At 41.4% G+C, this 17540-nt stretch overlaps 1 protein-coding gene across 4 annotated transcripts in view; it reads left to right on the plus strand.

Annotated features, from left to right (window-relative positions):
- The window catches only part of TBX5 (T-box transcription factor 5), a 409300-nt gene that overhangs the window by 9434 nt on the left and 382326 nt on the right, over positions 1-17540 (plus strand). Inside the window, exon 1 of one of the 4 annotated variants that reach the window (XM_069619224.1) lies at positions 14793-14895. The exons of the other annotated variants lie outside the window; for them this stretch is intronic. The gene's annotated coding sequence lies outside the window, so the exon portion shown is untranslated. Of the gene's footprint in view, positions 1-14792; positions 14896-17540 lie in introns of those variants that run through there. 4 annotated transcript variants of the gene reach the window in all.

Here is a 17540-nt window from a genome sequence, read left to right on the forward strand (position 1 = left end):
CTATGCCAGCTACATACTAATGACAACTCTCTGAATTTTCTAGACAGGGATTTAAATATTATACACCTCGCACATACCTAGATAAGCCCTGCCCCCACCAATTTAGGAGATTTATAATGTAGATGCGTTTTAATATTCTCACTACTAGAGAGACTCTGGGTCGCCGGACTGGGACACCATATGAGGAAAGGCTGTTGATTCTGTTCTAGCAAAGTTGAAACCATACGTCACCTAATCACTAGCTGCCCAAAGCTATGGAATAGATATATTAAGGGCTACTGTAATATGATTTCCAACATTGTGTCCCTGAACTCGGACCAGTTCTGGAGCTATTTATATAGCGTTGAATCCCTTGTATGTACTGCAGCCGTGTTCCATGTCTGGAAGGACATTTTAGCCAGTTCTATTTCATTTCTCACTAGAATAATTGATTTGCACCTATGGAGAATTTTAGACACTTCTCTCTAAGGAAAAGGAAATATATGAACTGTTTGATTTTGTTTGTCTGAATTTTATTTGTTTTTATTAAAATGTAAGGAAATAATAATTGGAATGGTTTTAACATTGTAGATTTGTGTAACTTAACCATGTATGTAGTGTTATTCAGGAACTCATATATGTGCTTAAGATTTATGATCTTGTTTTACCAGATGCACAATAAAAAAAAATTCATTTCAGCACACCATCTTTGAAACTCACCCACTGCCACAGATGAAATAAACTGAAATATTAAACACATCTACAAACATGTACAGTTGCAATATTCAAAAGAAGATATGTTGGGACATAATCCACCAAAAGCAGTTTAAGCATTTAGAATGTACTGCTTTTGAAACAGACAGACTAACCATGAATGCAAATAGAACATGAACTCGATTTTCCAGAGAGAAACGGGCTACAACGACCGATTTTAAGTGGTGTGGTGTTGGCTATCAACAATTGGGAATACTGATTTGGGATTAAATGGACCGAAGGGTTTCAGAATTAAGCGACCGAATCCGGAATAGTTCCACATTAAGGGCCCGATTCATGGCATTTTTGCACGTTTCCAAGTGACGTTACACCGTTGAAAAGTGACTTTGCAGTGCTGACACAAACCCTGGTTCATGGAACTGTGCAAAGTGTATTTTTGCAGTGCATAGTCATTCGGCACGGACGTTGCACTGCAAAATACACTCTGCACAGTGCCATGAATCAGGGTTTGTGCCTGCAGTGCTAAGTCACCTTTCAGCAGTGCCAAGTCACTTCGAACCGTGCAAAAAAAAATATGAATCGGGCCCTAAATAATTGTGTTTAACTAGCACTATGGATGCCAACCCCTTGCACCTTTTCTCCACACACGAAAAATAGTGCTGTATTAACACACGTAGATTACACAGAATGTGTAAGGCGTTTTTCAATGGGATGTTCTCATTGAAAACCGATTGCGTGCATCAGGCCCACTTACTTAAGCAGATCTTGGGTCACCAGAAGGACGCTGCTAAAAGCGGATGCTGCGCCGGGCAAAACAGCAGCTAACCATTGACTAAATAGAATGTTCTTAGGCAGCCCCCGATGCAAGCCACCGGCACACTTTACTTCTCAAGGGCTGAAGCCTTCGTCAAACTGTTCGAGTGTCCCGTCACGGCCGGAGCGGCGATCTTGGTAGGGAGGCGCATCCTGGCACATGAGCACGTGCTAAGGAACACTGGCTGTGAAGGGTTCTCCTGATCAAGCTAAGCCAGAAGGCAACGGGAACACTGGCTGTGAAGGGTTCTCCTGATCAAGCTAAGCCAGAAGGCAACGGCACCAGATCCGCAGAACTGACGAGTAAGAGTGAAACTCCCTCCGCATCACTAGCGAGACACTGAACCTGCCACGTGCACAATTCAGCATGGTACAAGGTCCCTTGGTGAGCATGCATTTCCATGCTACTCTATGATATGGGCCTGATTTACAAAGCGCGTTTCAATGGAATGTTCCCATTGAAAAACGCGTTTTTCCAAAAGTAAATCAATCTTGGCTTTTCTACGTTATTGTCCTATATTAAGCTGTTCTAGGCTATGCTATACCATGTCGTGGTACGTTGTGACTTTTTATACTATCTATCGTGGTGGTAAAGTGTCAAATAATGTTATGTGAGGCATGTCATGATGTTGCAGCCCATCTGCAAAGTAAGCATGGACTGTCCATGGCTCTGCCATGTCGGATTGCCGTCCACCTGATACCAAGAACGCAGAACTGCACGTGCAGGCAGCCAGCAGTGCTACAGGACGTGCCAGTGGCAGAGGAGCGCTGTCACAGGATCAAAGGATCAGCGAGGAGAGGCTGGAATAATACTCGCAAAAGAGAACATCTCTTTATTTGTCAAAATAATAACTGTGTCATGACAAACCACCCTCTGCAACTGTATTCTCTAATTCCGGCCCCAGAGGCAGTACATACAACTAACTCCCTCGCGTCGCCTTTTGCATTTCTTAATGTTAGTCTGTGATCTTTTGTAACGCTGGGCTCGGCTTGTGCATATATTTCATGATTTTAAAGAAGGTTATTCTTTATGTCACATTTAGGAAAAGTACAAGGAAAACGCGAATTTGGTCACCATTCAATGTCGCTTAAGGCGCTCGCTTTCAGCAGTTCACAAATGTACCGCGAAAACCTAGTAATTTGGGTTAATCAATGAAGACTTTCACAAGAGTATCATGGGCACCAAAACCAATTTGAAGGTAAATCAGGCTTTTTTTTCTGGGGGAGTTTGGGGGCGGGGCAGAGAAGAAGGTTGGGGTGGCCCGAGATGTGCTCCCCAACCTGGATTTATATCTACGGAGGATGAAGGACAAGAAAGACAAATAACTAATAATGCAGTCTGCGGAAATCCGAACTTTAATTTGGACAGTGTCATGGACTTAAAAGAACACGATTTTACTTGTCACTCTGCCTTAGAGATTTGGAGTACTTTGGAATAACTGCTTTTGTTACACGCGAGCAAAAGGTCCAACCTGTTTCAAAGTGAAACAGGGCTTCGTGTGATTCCAGCAAGCACTTTTACTTTGTGGTCGTCTACCTCGACCCTTCTATGCAGGGCCCTCTAAATAGTTAAATAACTTTATGATCATTACATTTATCACTCACCAACGACCCGTAGGCAATGCATTATTGTGCCTACAATTTAATAATCAGTCATTTAATTTTTACAAAATTATAAACTATTAAAAAAATAATTCAAGAAAGATCTCGCCTTAGCTGAAGGGACGGTAAACTCGCAAGGAGGCACGATGCCCAAGGGCCAGTCACCTTCCATGCCCCTAGCCCCACAGGAAGAAAAAAGAAACGCTAGCAATTGTTCTTGTGGCATGCATTTTTATTAAAAGAGATTATATCAATGAAGGGGTCCAAATACTTACACCCTAAAACCCAATTTACACGTTTTGCAGCAAGCACAAACGAACTGTGCAGGAGTTTATCCAAGAGAACCCTGCTTCCCAGGACCACAACATCAAAAGCGAGCCCCCTCAACAAAGAGGCAAGAAGCTCGAGGTCCCAGTCAGTCAACCCCACCCCAATGGCAAGAAAAAAAGAAAGAACATCTGTTGTTTTTGTAGCAAGCATTAGCTGCGTTTTACTAAACGAGATTCTATCAAAGAAGGCGTCACAATTCTTATCGATTTATACAAAATGCGCATAGACCCCGCAAAGTACTCTGAACGCCACCACTTTTCGCGTAGCTGCATGCAAAAACATGTTATGCACAATCTGCGTGTTCATAGAATTCCAACCGTAAAAATAACCCTAAGTGCAAGTAGAGGCCGGAATGCCCATGACATGCCCCACGCAAATCGGTTCTGGCCACATATACCAACCTTTGCGCAGTCCGCATCCCTGCCATCATGCATCCCGTCAATACTGCTGGCGGTTCCCCCGCAATCAAGGCGACACCTTGGTGACACTGTGTACGGTGGACTGTAACTTCTTACGGCACGCCAAATAAATGCGTTACATGTCACATAACACAAGTTGGCCCTGATGAATCTGCATGTGAACCCCCGTAAATGACGGCTGCACCCCACTAATCTGCATACGTGCACCCTTAACTTAAATCGGCACCTCAACTATGTGCCGTCAACCCTAAATTGCTACTTGAACCCTACCTCTGTGTATTGGTTCCTATGCACACAGTGCTCTGCGCCTCCTATTGTGTGGCTTTGAGTCCACGATGTTTGCGTGTAACTTTTCCCGACGGGTTGAATTTGTTTTGGTTTGCGCTTGACTGGGCGTGCAATTACACTGCGTGGCCCGTCCCTCAAAACGCCCACTTTCTTCCCAATTTTGCCAGGAAAATGGTGAATATGCATGTCCCGCCACCTATTTATTTGCGTAGGCCCGTCCCACACTTTGCGTGGACTCTCGCGCAGGGCGCCCGACTGCACGCAAAGAGGTGACAGACCTGTGCAGAGTCCCTGCAAAGTCCATTCCATGAATCGACAGAAGGAGTTCTGCGTGCTGATTAGAGTGCAACATTTTTTCAATGCACAGAAAATTCTGTAAATCAAGTCCCTAGCCGTGTAAATGAATTGCCTGTGAGTGCCTCCCTCCATAGAGAGCCCTCCACAGGTCTGAATCTCAATATCCCAGCCCCCTTCCTGGGATTTGAAGGCTGGTAGCAGTAAAGGTGCTAACATCAGGTGTACCTCCCCATCTACCAGTCCCCCTCCCCCAACATCTCAAGTTGCAGCAAGGGGAAATTACCAGCACAATTTACATTCCTATTCTGAGATCAGGCAACATGGATGGTGTCCCTAAACATATACTCAGAGCTACCACTACTCCAGAAGTTGAGACAAAAACAACCTATCAGGAAGTGAACACAACAAACCACAACCCCCTGTCTTCAGAACACACCCGACTTTTTCTCTAAAAACTTCAGATAGGATCTGCACGAGCACAACTGCTCAGGATATCAAATGCAATGATAGCAAGAGATCTCGCAGAGGTCCTGGCTGTGCTTATAAGGCTCGAACTATGCTACACCTCTGGGAATGCCACATGTCCACAATGCCAACCGTGCTTTGCTCATGTGGCTCTGAATTGAAGGTGAACTTCCAATGATGGCTACTGGGTGGCACCCTCTTTTTCGGAATGTTTTTAATGTGCAAATGTGTTCACATGTTTACAGTATCCAAAAAAGTTCACTATCAAGTAAGGCCGAATTCAGTGCAAATTTGGTGAAGTGTTAATTTTACAATACAGCAAAATAAGGATATTGAACAAATAAATGAGCTAGAGATTCAATGAAGGAGTACTCACAACAAAACCGTCAAAACGATTCATGCAGGCGTCCCCCCAGATCTAATGCCCATTAGTTCATTTGTGGGTAATACATTTAGGGCAAACCATGTAGGACCTGATTTACAAGACCGTTTTAACATGGGAAAGTTCCATTTGAAATTTCTTTTGTAAATCAGGCCCTTAATCTACATGTTAAGAATGTATTATGCCAAGTGGCATTCAGGAATTTTATTAGGTATTGGGGCAATACTCGGAATTGTTTCTCCTTGATAGCCAGGTCACAGAATAATGTTTATTTTAAGATTGACTCTCTCATACGTATCCACTCAGAGTGCCACACTTCCTTTTTATCAAGTCTTGACTGGCAATGAAGGTGCTGGGGGAAACACAGAAAGATCTTAACAGATCTTCAAATCGGTTTCACAGATTTATAGGTAGATACCGGTTGGAAATCACCATAGAAGAAAATCTTGGAGAATCCCAAGATATTCAAATATGTCTGCAGAAGTCACAATTTTACCAAAGCAAACCATGGCAGTAGTCTCAATTCGTGTCTGATTAACGAGATAGGTACAGAATTAGGAAGGGAGAGAAGGCGAAACCCCAAAAGTCCCTCTAGTTTATTCATGATCCTTATTGTAAATGCTACAGGGAAATCTGGAATCCTTATTTACACAGGTACAATATGTTATTTTTAATGTATCAGTATTGATGGACTGATAAAACTTTTCAATAGAGCAAAGACTTTATCATACTTTATCTAAGATCACTCCTTTGTCAGCATATGCTAAGCAAATAAGATTAAACTGGCCTTCTTGCGTTGAAAAGAGTGAAGGCTCTCCAATGTATCACCGAAATCTGAAAGCTAAAGATTGAAAAGACAGGGAGCCATGATGATGGGTATATGTTTTGAAGTTATGTAATATATAGGGTGTATATTATTTTTATTTATTTAAATGTTAATTTTATTTGGTTTTTAAAATGCATTTTAAAATTAATTGTATGTTTGCTATGTATATATGCTTTGTAAATATGTTAATACTGGCCCCATGTTTCAATGCTAAAAACGATGTCATCCAGGGCCTGTGCCTGGTATATGATCTTACTCTTATCCCATCACCAACTGGTGAACATTAGTCAAACCATTAATGCTCTTTTGTATAAAGGACCTTACTCCAGGACTATCTTTGCTTTCTGTTATTGCCAATATTGTAAGCCATTTCTGTTCGAAATGACAGCCGGTTCTGAAATACATATATAAAATAAATCTGGCCAAACTGAAAATGCAAATAAATATGTAATTGTGTTGATGTAGGCCACCACCAAGAAAAACACGCATGGTTTTATCAAATGCATGAATTAACCAAGCCTTGCAATTACCAGCTATAAAACAATCACTAGAATGTATACATGGGAGTTTATCAAAGAAAACATAGGATAACTATAGCAGCAGAGGGGGGCGGGGGGAGGGACAACTGGCTAATGCCAAGAAAATATTAAGTTATTTAAAGTCATGGACACAGGTGAAACACACACTTGGGATTAAGTCTTACTTGACTCATATGAAATCTCCAAATTTAAAGCGGGTGTTTACTTGTATGCATATAAATGATCGAAAGATCCGAGACGGATCATGGCACTGGATCGGATATATTAGGAGAAGAGAATGTGACTGTGTTATAGTTGTCGTTGATGACAGAAAGGCGCATGCCAGCCCACGTCTTTGCAGATAGGCAATATGACTTAGATCCAGGGCAATTAGTTACATTTTACAGGCACAGGTCGAGCTCAATTATGCAGTGGCCCTTTATGGTAGAGAAGCATTTCATAAGAGGTCTATAAAATAAGTTGTTATTTTAGCCATTAATGGCCAGGGAAGAAGAGTGATGTAGAAATGTACCTGACTCATGTGATGCAATTTAATTTTAGAGTCACCCAGGGCCTGTATTTTGGAGTTACTTTGCTGTTTGGAATTTGTTAATTGTTTTTTTTTTAATGTTATGGTGAATTTACTGCTAGATTGTGTTTTCCTGGTGAAGGCCAAATAAAGACTGTAGTTGTATGTCTTGTCCTTGATGGTAACATTGTAACCATTTACCTAGGTGATGATGTTACTTTTTTTCTTGCTATTGGTGGGGTTTAGTTACGAAGTTTAGTCTTAATGTTTGTTTTATATGTAACAACAGGTTAAACCTTGACCATGGCATTCTCAACATTTATAGACTTCAACCTTTTATAGATGCAAAATTGTAACTCGCACTGATTTCCTCATTTTTTTAAGGTGAGAGGTATTTAATTTTTCACATGCAAGCATTTCATCATATCCATTCTTAAATGTTGGTGAATTGAGCAGTGTAAGTTGATTTTTCCTTCGATTTTGTGGGGTGCTCCTCACGTTATATGGAGTTTACTCCATGTAGAAGTACATGTTCATGTATTTCATATGAGTATGGCATGAACCCGGATGGTTTTGCATACCGCTAGCATGAGTTATAAATACTGTGTTTTATTCTGCACCACTACAAGAACGTATTTATGCATGGAGATTGTCAAGTGTGTAATGAAGTTTGTCCCGCATGACACCTTATGTAACAGGTAAAGAGTCTAGTTTGCATTTATACACTTTACAATCATTTGGGTACAGTTAGTACTATTTTGCAGTTGTTCTTATTTTATAGTTTTATTATGCTACATTTGTGGAACTGTAAGTGCATTAACAACCTATGGGCCCAGTTTACAAAGCGTTATTCAATGTGATTGTGCCATTGTTGTGTTAAAATAAGATGCAAATTCATAGTTTTTGGTTACATATTTTAATAGACCTATCTATGTCTATGGTGCTGGGTGTCTTTATTTGGAGATCACGGTTGCCGAAAATTTAAGTGTGGATTCGGGGAGCTTCACTTTTTGTAGTTTAAAAAAGAAAGAGTGTGAGTTGGTGCTTGTGTGATGTGTAAAGTGTGTGTTGTACAAGGCTTGAGCAATCATGACTTATTGGGCCTGATTCATGGAACGTTTTCCTATGGGTTTGCGCCATTATAAAACACTTCCATGAATCAGGCCCATTAGGTCTACATGTTTTAAAGGTGTGCATGTGATTGGATGGGTTGCTAGATTGTTCTGGAAGTATGTGAAAGGAAAAGTGAACTTGTACTACAAAACGCCAGTCATTTATGCATGTTTTAATTTTGTTTACATTGTTTGGGTACATTTGTGAGGTTTCTATGATTTTACCAAAGGTAAAATCAGAGTGGTAAATTTCACCGAAGTTAAAATACCCAAAAAAATACAGAATTGTTGTTTTTAATTTTATTTGGGGGGTTTGCCCCAATCCCTCTGTTTTTCTATCCTTCTAACCCCACCCAACCCCATCCACAACCATTTTATCTCCTTAACCCACTACCATATATATATATATATATAGAATTAACATTTTCAGTATTTTTATAGTGTTTTGGGTTTCGGTAAAACTTACCACTCTGATTTATTTTCAGTAAAAAATGACCCATTTGTGGTTTAATGTGTTGATAATATGCTGTTTTGATGTGGTGGATGGCATTTTTTGTTCCAAGGTATTCTGCTAATTTCCATTCTGAGATGGAATGCATAATGTGGCAGTGGATGTTTTGTGGCAGTCTCCTTTTTTGTTGCACCATATAGTGCTTTTTTGTTGTGCAATATATTCCTAATTTAGTTGTGTATTGCTGACTTTATGTTTTGTTGCTGTGTTGTATGATTTCTAATGGTTTATGTTCTTTGGCTACGTGTGTGTGTGTGTGTGGTTTTATGTGTGTCTGCTGTGGTGGTGTGCTGTTGTGGCAGATTCTTTTTCGGATAGTATTCTCTTCTTTTGTATGCTGTGATCTGTGCTGTACTGTGAGTGTGGATGTCATGTGACAGATGCTTTGTTTTTTTAGCAGTGTACTCTTTTTTTTGGGTCCCTCTGCTGTCCACATGAGGTAATGTATGTGTGTTGCTGAATATTTCGTATTCTGCGACATATTTTCATTTCAGTGTGTCTCCACGACTCTACTGCCTGTAAATGGTGACCCCACCAATTGTTTGGTGTAACAGATCTATTTGTGAATTTTGACGTATATTCATTTTGTTTTGTCTCTCGGATGTTACTGTGCATGACTGAATGTGTGTGTGTGTGTTGGGAGCTGCCAATGTTTTCTTGTGTTTTGCAGTATATTTTTAATGCCGCACATGTCGGGAAACAGTAATATTTTTGCCTCAAAAAGTGAACATCGTGAGTTTGGCTGAACAGCGCATTTTGAGTCTCTGCGGAATATCTCAAGCAAAAACAGGTTTTCTGTCAGCAATCTCTTTAAGGAGGAAAACGTAGAGAAAAAATGGTCAAATTTTCACGAATGTCTGGATTGCTTCCAACCAGCGGTCTGCCAAAGTTGGTGAACTTTTAAGTATGGAAACAAACGTTGTAGAGGAAAGCTTGTTTGCAATTTCCTATGTGCAGTTTGATGTAACTTTATTTAAACTCTTGCTTGTCATAAAATGTATCCTCTAAAAAAAAAGTTTAGAAACAAAGTTAGCAAAAAGACTGAGGGCCTGATTTACAGCAGCGTTTTTCAATGGTGCAATCCCATTGGAAAAGGTCTTTGAAAATCAGACCCTGGATTGTATTTTCATTTTCTGTTGCTTTATTTTCCCTATTAGAAACTGAAAACTACACTTATCCGAATGCAAACTGCCCCTTCAAACAATCTCCTCTAGGTATAAGAACTTTACTAAAAAGAAATGAACACTAACACTGATGGATCTGTTTGATAAAGTCATCTGCTTACACACAGAAATGTTACTTGCTTCAATGATGGGAAGATAGCTTGAAGTTCTAAAAAAACTTCGGTTTCGGTTTATTATTGCCTTGAAAGAATTCAAAGAAAATTGTAGGTAACTAGAGTTGGGCAGGGGTTTTCACAGGCAGATGCTTACATCACAGCTGTACTCACCAAACCATTAGAACCTAATCAGAGAACTTAACAGACAAGGGCCCCTCTGTGGTACAAGGCCAGCACAAGGCCCTGCCTCCAAAAATGTTTACATAGACAACTGGTGGCCATCATAGGCACCAGCCTTCTAGGAGTTTTCCCGAATTTCTGATCAGTCAGTCCGCCACTGCAGCGCCACATCCACAAGCTCCCCAATGCAATGCTTATTGTTAAAGACAACATTCGAGACAATACCACTAATGCTGTCACAGATGACTTCTGACGTGATATCACCAATGTCATCATTACCAACATTGATACAACCGACAACTATATCCACTTTTGACAATGCCCCCTTATCTTTGCGTTCCACACATACACCTCTAGTAGGAATGACTGCTCCATATGGACTCTTGATGCCAAGTGTCTTGCACAAAGTCTCTTACTGCCCTACAAATGCTTACCTGATATTTAGGTAGACCTCGAGGATGAAAATATGCACTTTGCATTCACTCATAACACCTGTGTGCTCTCTACAGAAGTTCATGGCAATCATGCACTTTACGATCCCACCTGGTGTTCAGGTCATCCTCATCCACGATGATCCTGCACCGATGCCTTTTGCCACTTTTCTCACCACTGTCTACTAAGCACACTGGTACACACATGGAGCTAGTACTTCTAATAGTGAAGAATACAATCTGCAAATAATGTATGCAATGGATGTGGGTGTAAATAAACTCAAAAAGATTCATCCTTCATGCAGCTGTAAGGATATGGGGCCATCATTCTAAGCTATTGCTACTATTCACCATAAGAGCCTCAGAGAAAGCAGTATGAAAGCAGCATTAACCTTCCTTCTACTCTATCAGCTCTTACGTGCCACCTCTTGAGTGTGAAGGACACCTCTGATACATTCAATATCCCAAAAATTACCACCACAACTGACTCCTTTGTCTCTCACACCACTGTATAAAACACCACTCTCCCAAAATATAAATTCTTGGCTTGGCATGTCCCGTCTCTGTGTATCACGTGTTAACGCCCCATCGACCTCATTGGCTTATGACTTTTCCCACTATTGTTAGTTAACTGCTGCATGATTGCCAGGAGAACTGCTTTCACTAAGTGTTTTTATAGAATACCTTTTTCATTCAATAAATAAAAACACAAATAGAAGGCAAATCCCACACAGAGAATCTTAATTATGGTAGTGTCATAAGGCCTGGGCTCCTACATGTTTAATCACATTAAAGGCTTGTTGGAACAAGGGGCATGTGAAAGCAGCCTGCATACAGGAGAGATATCTCGGCTCCTATAAAGGGATTGATGTACCTCTCTGAACCAAGAAATACATGGCATAGTCATTCCTGGCAAAGGCGACAAAGCTGCCTAGTTGATCACAGCAAACAACTTTCTATGACCGTATTAACTGGACTTCAGGTCAAGCTCCATCGATGAAACAGCTACCCTCCTGGTGGTCTACAATGTCCTTTACATCCTTGACAAAAGGTGAGGCTGTGTTGGGCACCTTGCTTGTCTTTGCCTTGTTCAATAGTGTCGATCAAAGTCCTTCACAGAGCACTAAAATAACATCTAAGCATACACAGATGAGCTCGTATAATGTTCACTTCCTTAATTCATAGCAAGTTCCAAATGGTTAAAACTGATGACTTCAGTTAACCTCTCGCAGAGAAGTTACACAATACCACTAAAGGTTGCATTCTTTCGGCCATGTGGTTCAACATTTATATGGAAAGAGTGGGCAAGTGGGTGAATAATGTGGGAAGATGCACTCATCCATGTGATGAAGGAACTCCGCTTTGCATCAGGAAAACTGAACATTTTAATTTACCACCCCAAACTCCTTACATGTTGAGATGCCGCTGCACCAGTGAAAAAAGCAAGCAACTCATATCCATTAATAAAAACATCTTCCAAAAAAGAACCTCCCTGGTAGGTCCTATAATAACCACCACACTCAAGAATTTCTGTTTGTTAGTCTGGTGACTATCGGGAGGAATGCAGAGTGGGATCACGTGCTGGCCACTGGCTTCTTGGTTCTCAGTTCTGTTGTCTTCAACTTTTGCAGAGTGGCCGTTTTGAGCAGTTTTCATTCCCCAGACCTCACCAATGGGTATGATGGGTGGCCACGGATGGATGAGTGAACACTGATACGTTTTTTTTTTTAGTTTGGCAATCATCCTGTCAGACCTGTCAGGTTCCTCTGTCAGTGTCTTCTCTCTTTCGTGGAGTCCCATGTCTGCCATGTCTTAGATGTTGTGGTGGGGCACCATGTTGTAAGCTGGCTGCATGTGGCCGGAGAAGTCATGTGATCCATCATGTTGGAGTAGGCCTGCAGAGAAAAACTGAAATATCTTTGGATGTTGGCCTTTGCCTGAAGAGTATGTGCAAGCACAGTATACACTTCTGGCATTCCATCATGTTGCTGCAGTAGTAGCTTGCACCTGGGAGGAAAGGACAGTTTGCGTTCCAGATACTCTGCCTTACCCTTTGTAGGACATGGATTTTACTGCCCAAGCAAGAGCACAAAAGGGTCATGATTAGCAGTCAGGATTCAGGCTGTCATGGTGAAGTAGGATGCACCTACGCGTGGAGCACACGACCCACAGTTCAAATTGTTGTCCGTAGGTCATCAATGTGTGTCCCAGAGATGCTCACCCAGTCTTTTCCTTGTATCTGACCTACTATCCATTAAGCTAGTAGGGGAGCACAACAAGTTAAGCGCTTGCTTCACCACACAGGTTTGTTTCGTTGCAGTGCTGGCTCAGCCTTTCTTGCACCCACGCTCGGCATACTCTCATACATTTGTTTGTGTACTAATAACACCTATTAATTTAGTGCTTACTAGCAGGAGAAATAAAACAGATGGTGCTGTGATATTAGTAGCTTTGTAATATTTGACAAGAGGTGATGTTATTTTTTGAAGAATGATTTTCAGTTGAAATACAAAAGAGTACTTCTACAAAAGTATAGGGAACACAGAGACAGAGAGTGTAGAACACTGAACTTGGATTTTTTCTATGAAGACATTGTTAATGTTACTCGTCCTTGTAAAAATCACAAGTTGATTACATACAAGTAATAAAAAAAATAAATAAAAAAAACAGTACTTTTATATTCTTGGAAAAGGGGTGTGCTCTGATTTGAAAGCATACAGTCTTTCAGTTGTATTTATTGCCCCCCTAAATACTTGCTCATTTTAAAAGGTAATACAAAGCTGGGGAAAAGCACAACCTTTTAGGGCCAGCTGTTTGCCATCCTATGTGACAGAATAGAAATACTAGCTGGAGAACCAGTCCTGCATTGCTAGAATCTGCACTTAAGTATAAACGCCATCTCTGCCATGCAGGATATTATTAAAAGGCATTGCCTCTGTTTCTTTCTGAGGGAACCTATGGAGCCATCTCTCTGTAGAAAGATGCACGCAAGTATTAAGATGTCTGTGAAAAATCTTTTTTGGAATCTCACCTATCCACGACAGACATGTGCTTTCATCACTATATTAAGAAGAGCACATTATATACCTAGAGGAAGAATTGGCTCCAATGGATATTTCTGCTCCCCGGATGAAAGGAGTGCCCCTTAAGTCACCATATGGTGCACAGACAACAATGTAGTCCTCAGCAGTATGTTTCAATATTTAGCTTATGTATTCGTTTTTCACTAATCTATCTTCATTGCAATCCTCAAACAATAATGATTTTGAACAATCATCGTTTTACAAATGTTTTCTATTTCCTTGTCAATAACTGTGCGATTCAACACGTTTCGTATTACTACATCCCTTCAGGACTCTACACAATATCATAATAATCAGGACTCAACATTAGAACTCCCACTCAAGTAAATGGTAAAACATTTTTATTGCAAAACAATTTATTACAGTTACATAATAACAAACATGAATCTAATTTATTTCTGCATATCACCTGGGTTATTTAGCTTCCATTTTGTAATGTCAGCACAGAAGAAGGAAACGTGTATATACCATTTATCAGCAAACTTCGATTTTAACTAGAAAAATACTTATCTTCAGGAAACAGAAGAGTTGCTCTGCTCCCTTAGGTCACTCTTGTCTGCCTCGCTAACTCAACATATATATACAGGCCACATCATAAAACTGATGCAGACACGTGTTGCACCAATCCAAATATCAAACAATATACATGTAGTCACACAGTGGCTTTACTCAAAACCTAATGCTGAGGTAACAACATATATGGGAATTTGTTTATGAAATAAATGCAATCCTCAGGATATGTAACCTAGTTTCACTTGTACTAAACATTACAGAGCATCAAACAACTTCATTCATGAAGATGACCAGCAGAATGACTTTGTTTTGAACGCTTATCGAATTATTCAAACTCTTCTTCAGAAAGAACACATTACTTACCCCTGGTAATGTTCTTTCTACTGGCTGTTCTTCCTACAGAGTCCTCATCTTTGATATACCGATATCCTGCTTGCAGTCTCGGAAAAGATTTCGACAGCAGAGCACTGTCTGGCATCGAGTCGACTTGTGGATTACGAAAACCTGCATGGGCTTTGAAAGAGAGAAGTGAATAAAAAAATGCAACCACAGTCAGAGGGGTAGGCTGGGAAGGCGATAAGGAATCCATTGAAGGAACATCCAGTAGAAAGAACGTTACCAGGGGTAAGTAACTTGTTCTTCTAATGGATTGTGTCCTCCCACGGATTCCTCATCTTTGATAGACTACCATAGCAGTTTCATAGAAGGAGGTGGGACCAGTGGATTTTTCTTGCTGGTTTATATTGTTCAAAACAGCTTTCCCAAACTTAGAATCCTGACCCAGAAAGGTGACCAGACAGCAATTTTTTGAAAAGGTGTGCATCAAAGACCAAGTTGTAGCATTACAAATGCCTTGCACTGGTATACCTCTCTGCAGAGCCAAAGTGGTTGCCACTTCTCTGGTTGAATGTGCCGTTAGATTTTCAGGGACATCTTTTCCAGCTATAGAATAACCTTCTGAAATATACAAAATGATCGAACGTGACAAGGTTTGTTTAGTCACGGCCTGTCCTAGTCTGTGTCTGGTATAACCCACATGCCACCCTGGACATGTAAAATATTGGATCCATTTTAGGGACAAGTATATGCAACCTTTCTTCCTCCTTGGAGGGATGAGGTGGTGTATAAAATGCTGGCAAGGTAATTGTTTGTGTTAAATGGAATTCGGACACTATCTTGGGAAGGAAGGAGGGTTGCACCCTCAATACTACCTTTTCTCTAAAGAACAGGAGGTTTCAATGATGGAGCTTGTAGCTCACTCAGTGAGCAGAAGGGAAGGCTTCCAAAATTATAGTCTTGAAGGTTAATAACCTGAGTGGGCAGGAGTGGAGAGATTCCCAAGTCGGGACTATGAAAGGGACCAGTGGGAAATTATTTGTAAGTCCCTTTAAGAACTGAATCACATTGGGTATTTTAAAATAAGAGCCTTGCTATGGAGTGCGATTAAAGATGCGTAACGCCACCAGGTAACCTTGACAGTAGCCACCTGTAGAGCCTGGCTGGCTAGGTGCAGCAAAAAAGATAGCACTGCAGATGTATTGCAAGTGAAAGGATCAATATCTTTAGCTCTACACCACCTTCAAAATGTATTGCAATGGCAGCGGTATAGTGCTTTTGTTGCTGGTCTTCTGGCCAAAGGTAACACCTCCATCAGGTCTTGCGGGAGGTCCCAATCTTTGTATCTTAACCTCTCAGAAATCAGGCGTGAAGGTTTATTGTTCTAATTTCTGGGTGAAGAAGACAGCCTCCCTTTTGTGGGAGTAGGTCCACTCTCCGAGGAAGACAGAATGGAGGGCAGATAGACAAGTGCAGAATGTCCGGCTACCATGTCCTCCTAGCCCAATCCAAAGCAATTAGGATCATGACTTCCTGAACTTCCTCAACCTCCAGATTACATGAGGAATGATGGTGCCTTGTCAGAACGCATGCAGGATTGTACATTCCCAATCCACTATGAACTCATCCCCAGAGCCGCTCTCTGAGGAAATTGCCTGTAGTAGAACAAGTCATATTTTCTGTTGATACTGGACGCACACAGATTCACTTGAGGGGTGCCCCAAAAGGTGAAGATCTCTAAAAGGGTTTCCTGAGCCAGCTCCCACTAGTGGGAGACGGTTTTCTGCCTGCTCATAGTGTCCTCCGTCATATTCTCTTCTCTGGCTAGGTGAACATCCAATTGAGAAATTCTGTTTTGCAGTGCCCAAAACCAGAGCTGCATTGCCTCCCTACACAGTGGTAGTGACTCTACACCTCCTCTTTTGTTGAGGTAATGCATGTCCACATTTTTGTCCGTCATTATCTGGACATTCGTCCCCTGTATGGAAAGCAAAAAGGCCATCAGCGCTAGTATGATTGCCCTCAGCTCTAAAAGGTTTATGTGTAGTTTGGTATCTGATGGGGACCAAAGAACACTGATAAGGAGATTGCTCATGTGAGCTTCCCATCCCTTGAGGGAAGAATCTGTGACTATTGTTATCTCCAGCCAGGGCTGCCAAAAAGGTTCCCCTACCATCACATTCTCCTCTCAGGCCCACCAGATGAAATCCTGTGCGACCTTGCTTGGGACCTATGGGATCTGAGACCCAATGGAGGAACATCAGCCTTACGTAGGCTTCTGGCACCAAGAAAATGCAGGACAGCATGAGGCCCAGCAACCTCAGAAAATTGAAAAACCTTAGATGTTGGGTGTTTTGAAAACCTGTCACCATCTACAAGATATGTTGAGTCCTCAACTCGGGAGGCACAGCCTTCTCACCAGAAGAGTCTGGGACTGCTCCAATTAATTGCAGCTTTGGGGAAGGTTTCACCTGGGACTTCTTGAAGTTGAGGGAGAAGCCCAGTTTGTGGAGAGAGTGGCCGGTGCTGTTGAGATCTTCCACATCCTGTTCGAGAGAACAAGCACTGATCAGCCAATTGTCTAGGTAGGGAAAGATGTGAATCCCTCCTCTCCTTAGATTTGCTGCCACCGTCACCATCATCTTGGTGAAGACCCCCGGCCTGGAAGTCAGCCCAAAAGGCAGTACTCGAAACTGATGGTGAGAACTTCCAATGGCAAACCTCAGATACTTTCTGTGCTTGGGATGTATCGGCACATGAAAGTATGCATTCTGAAGATTGAGTGGCACCATCCAATCCTGGAGCTAACAGGCCTGGAAGATCTGTGAAAGAGTGACCATCTTGAATCCATCCTTCTTGAGGAACCTGTTCAAGCATCTCAGGTCCAAGATAGGTCGCAGTCCTCAGTCTTTCTTAGGAACCAGAAAATAGGA

Source organism: Ambystoma mexicanum, chromosome 10 (genome assembly GCF_040938575.1).
Source record: "Ambystoma mexicanum isolate Mex_15411 chromosome 10, UKY_AmexF1_1, whole genome shotgun sequence".
NCBI lineage: Eukaryota > Metazoa > Chordata > Amphibia > Caudata > Ambystomatidae > Ambystoma > Ambystoma mexicanum.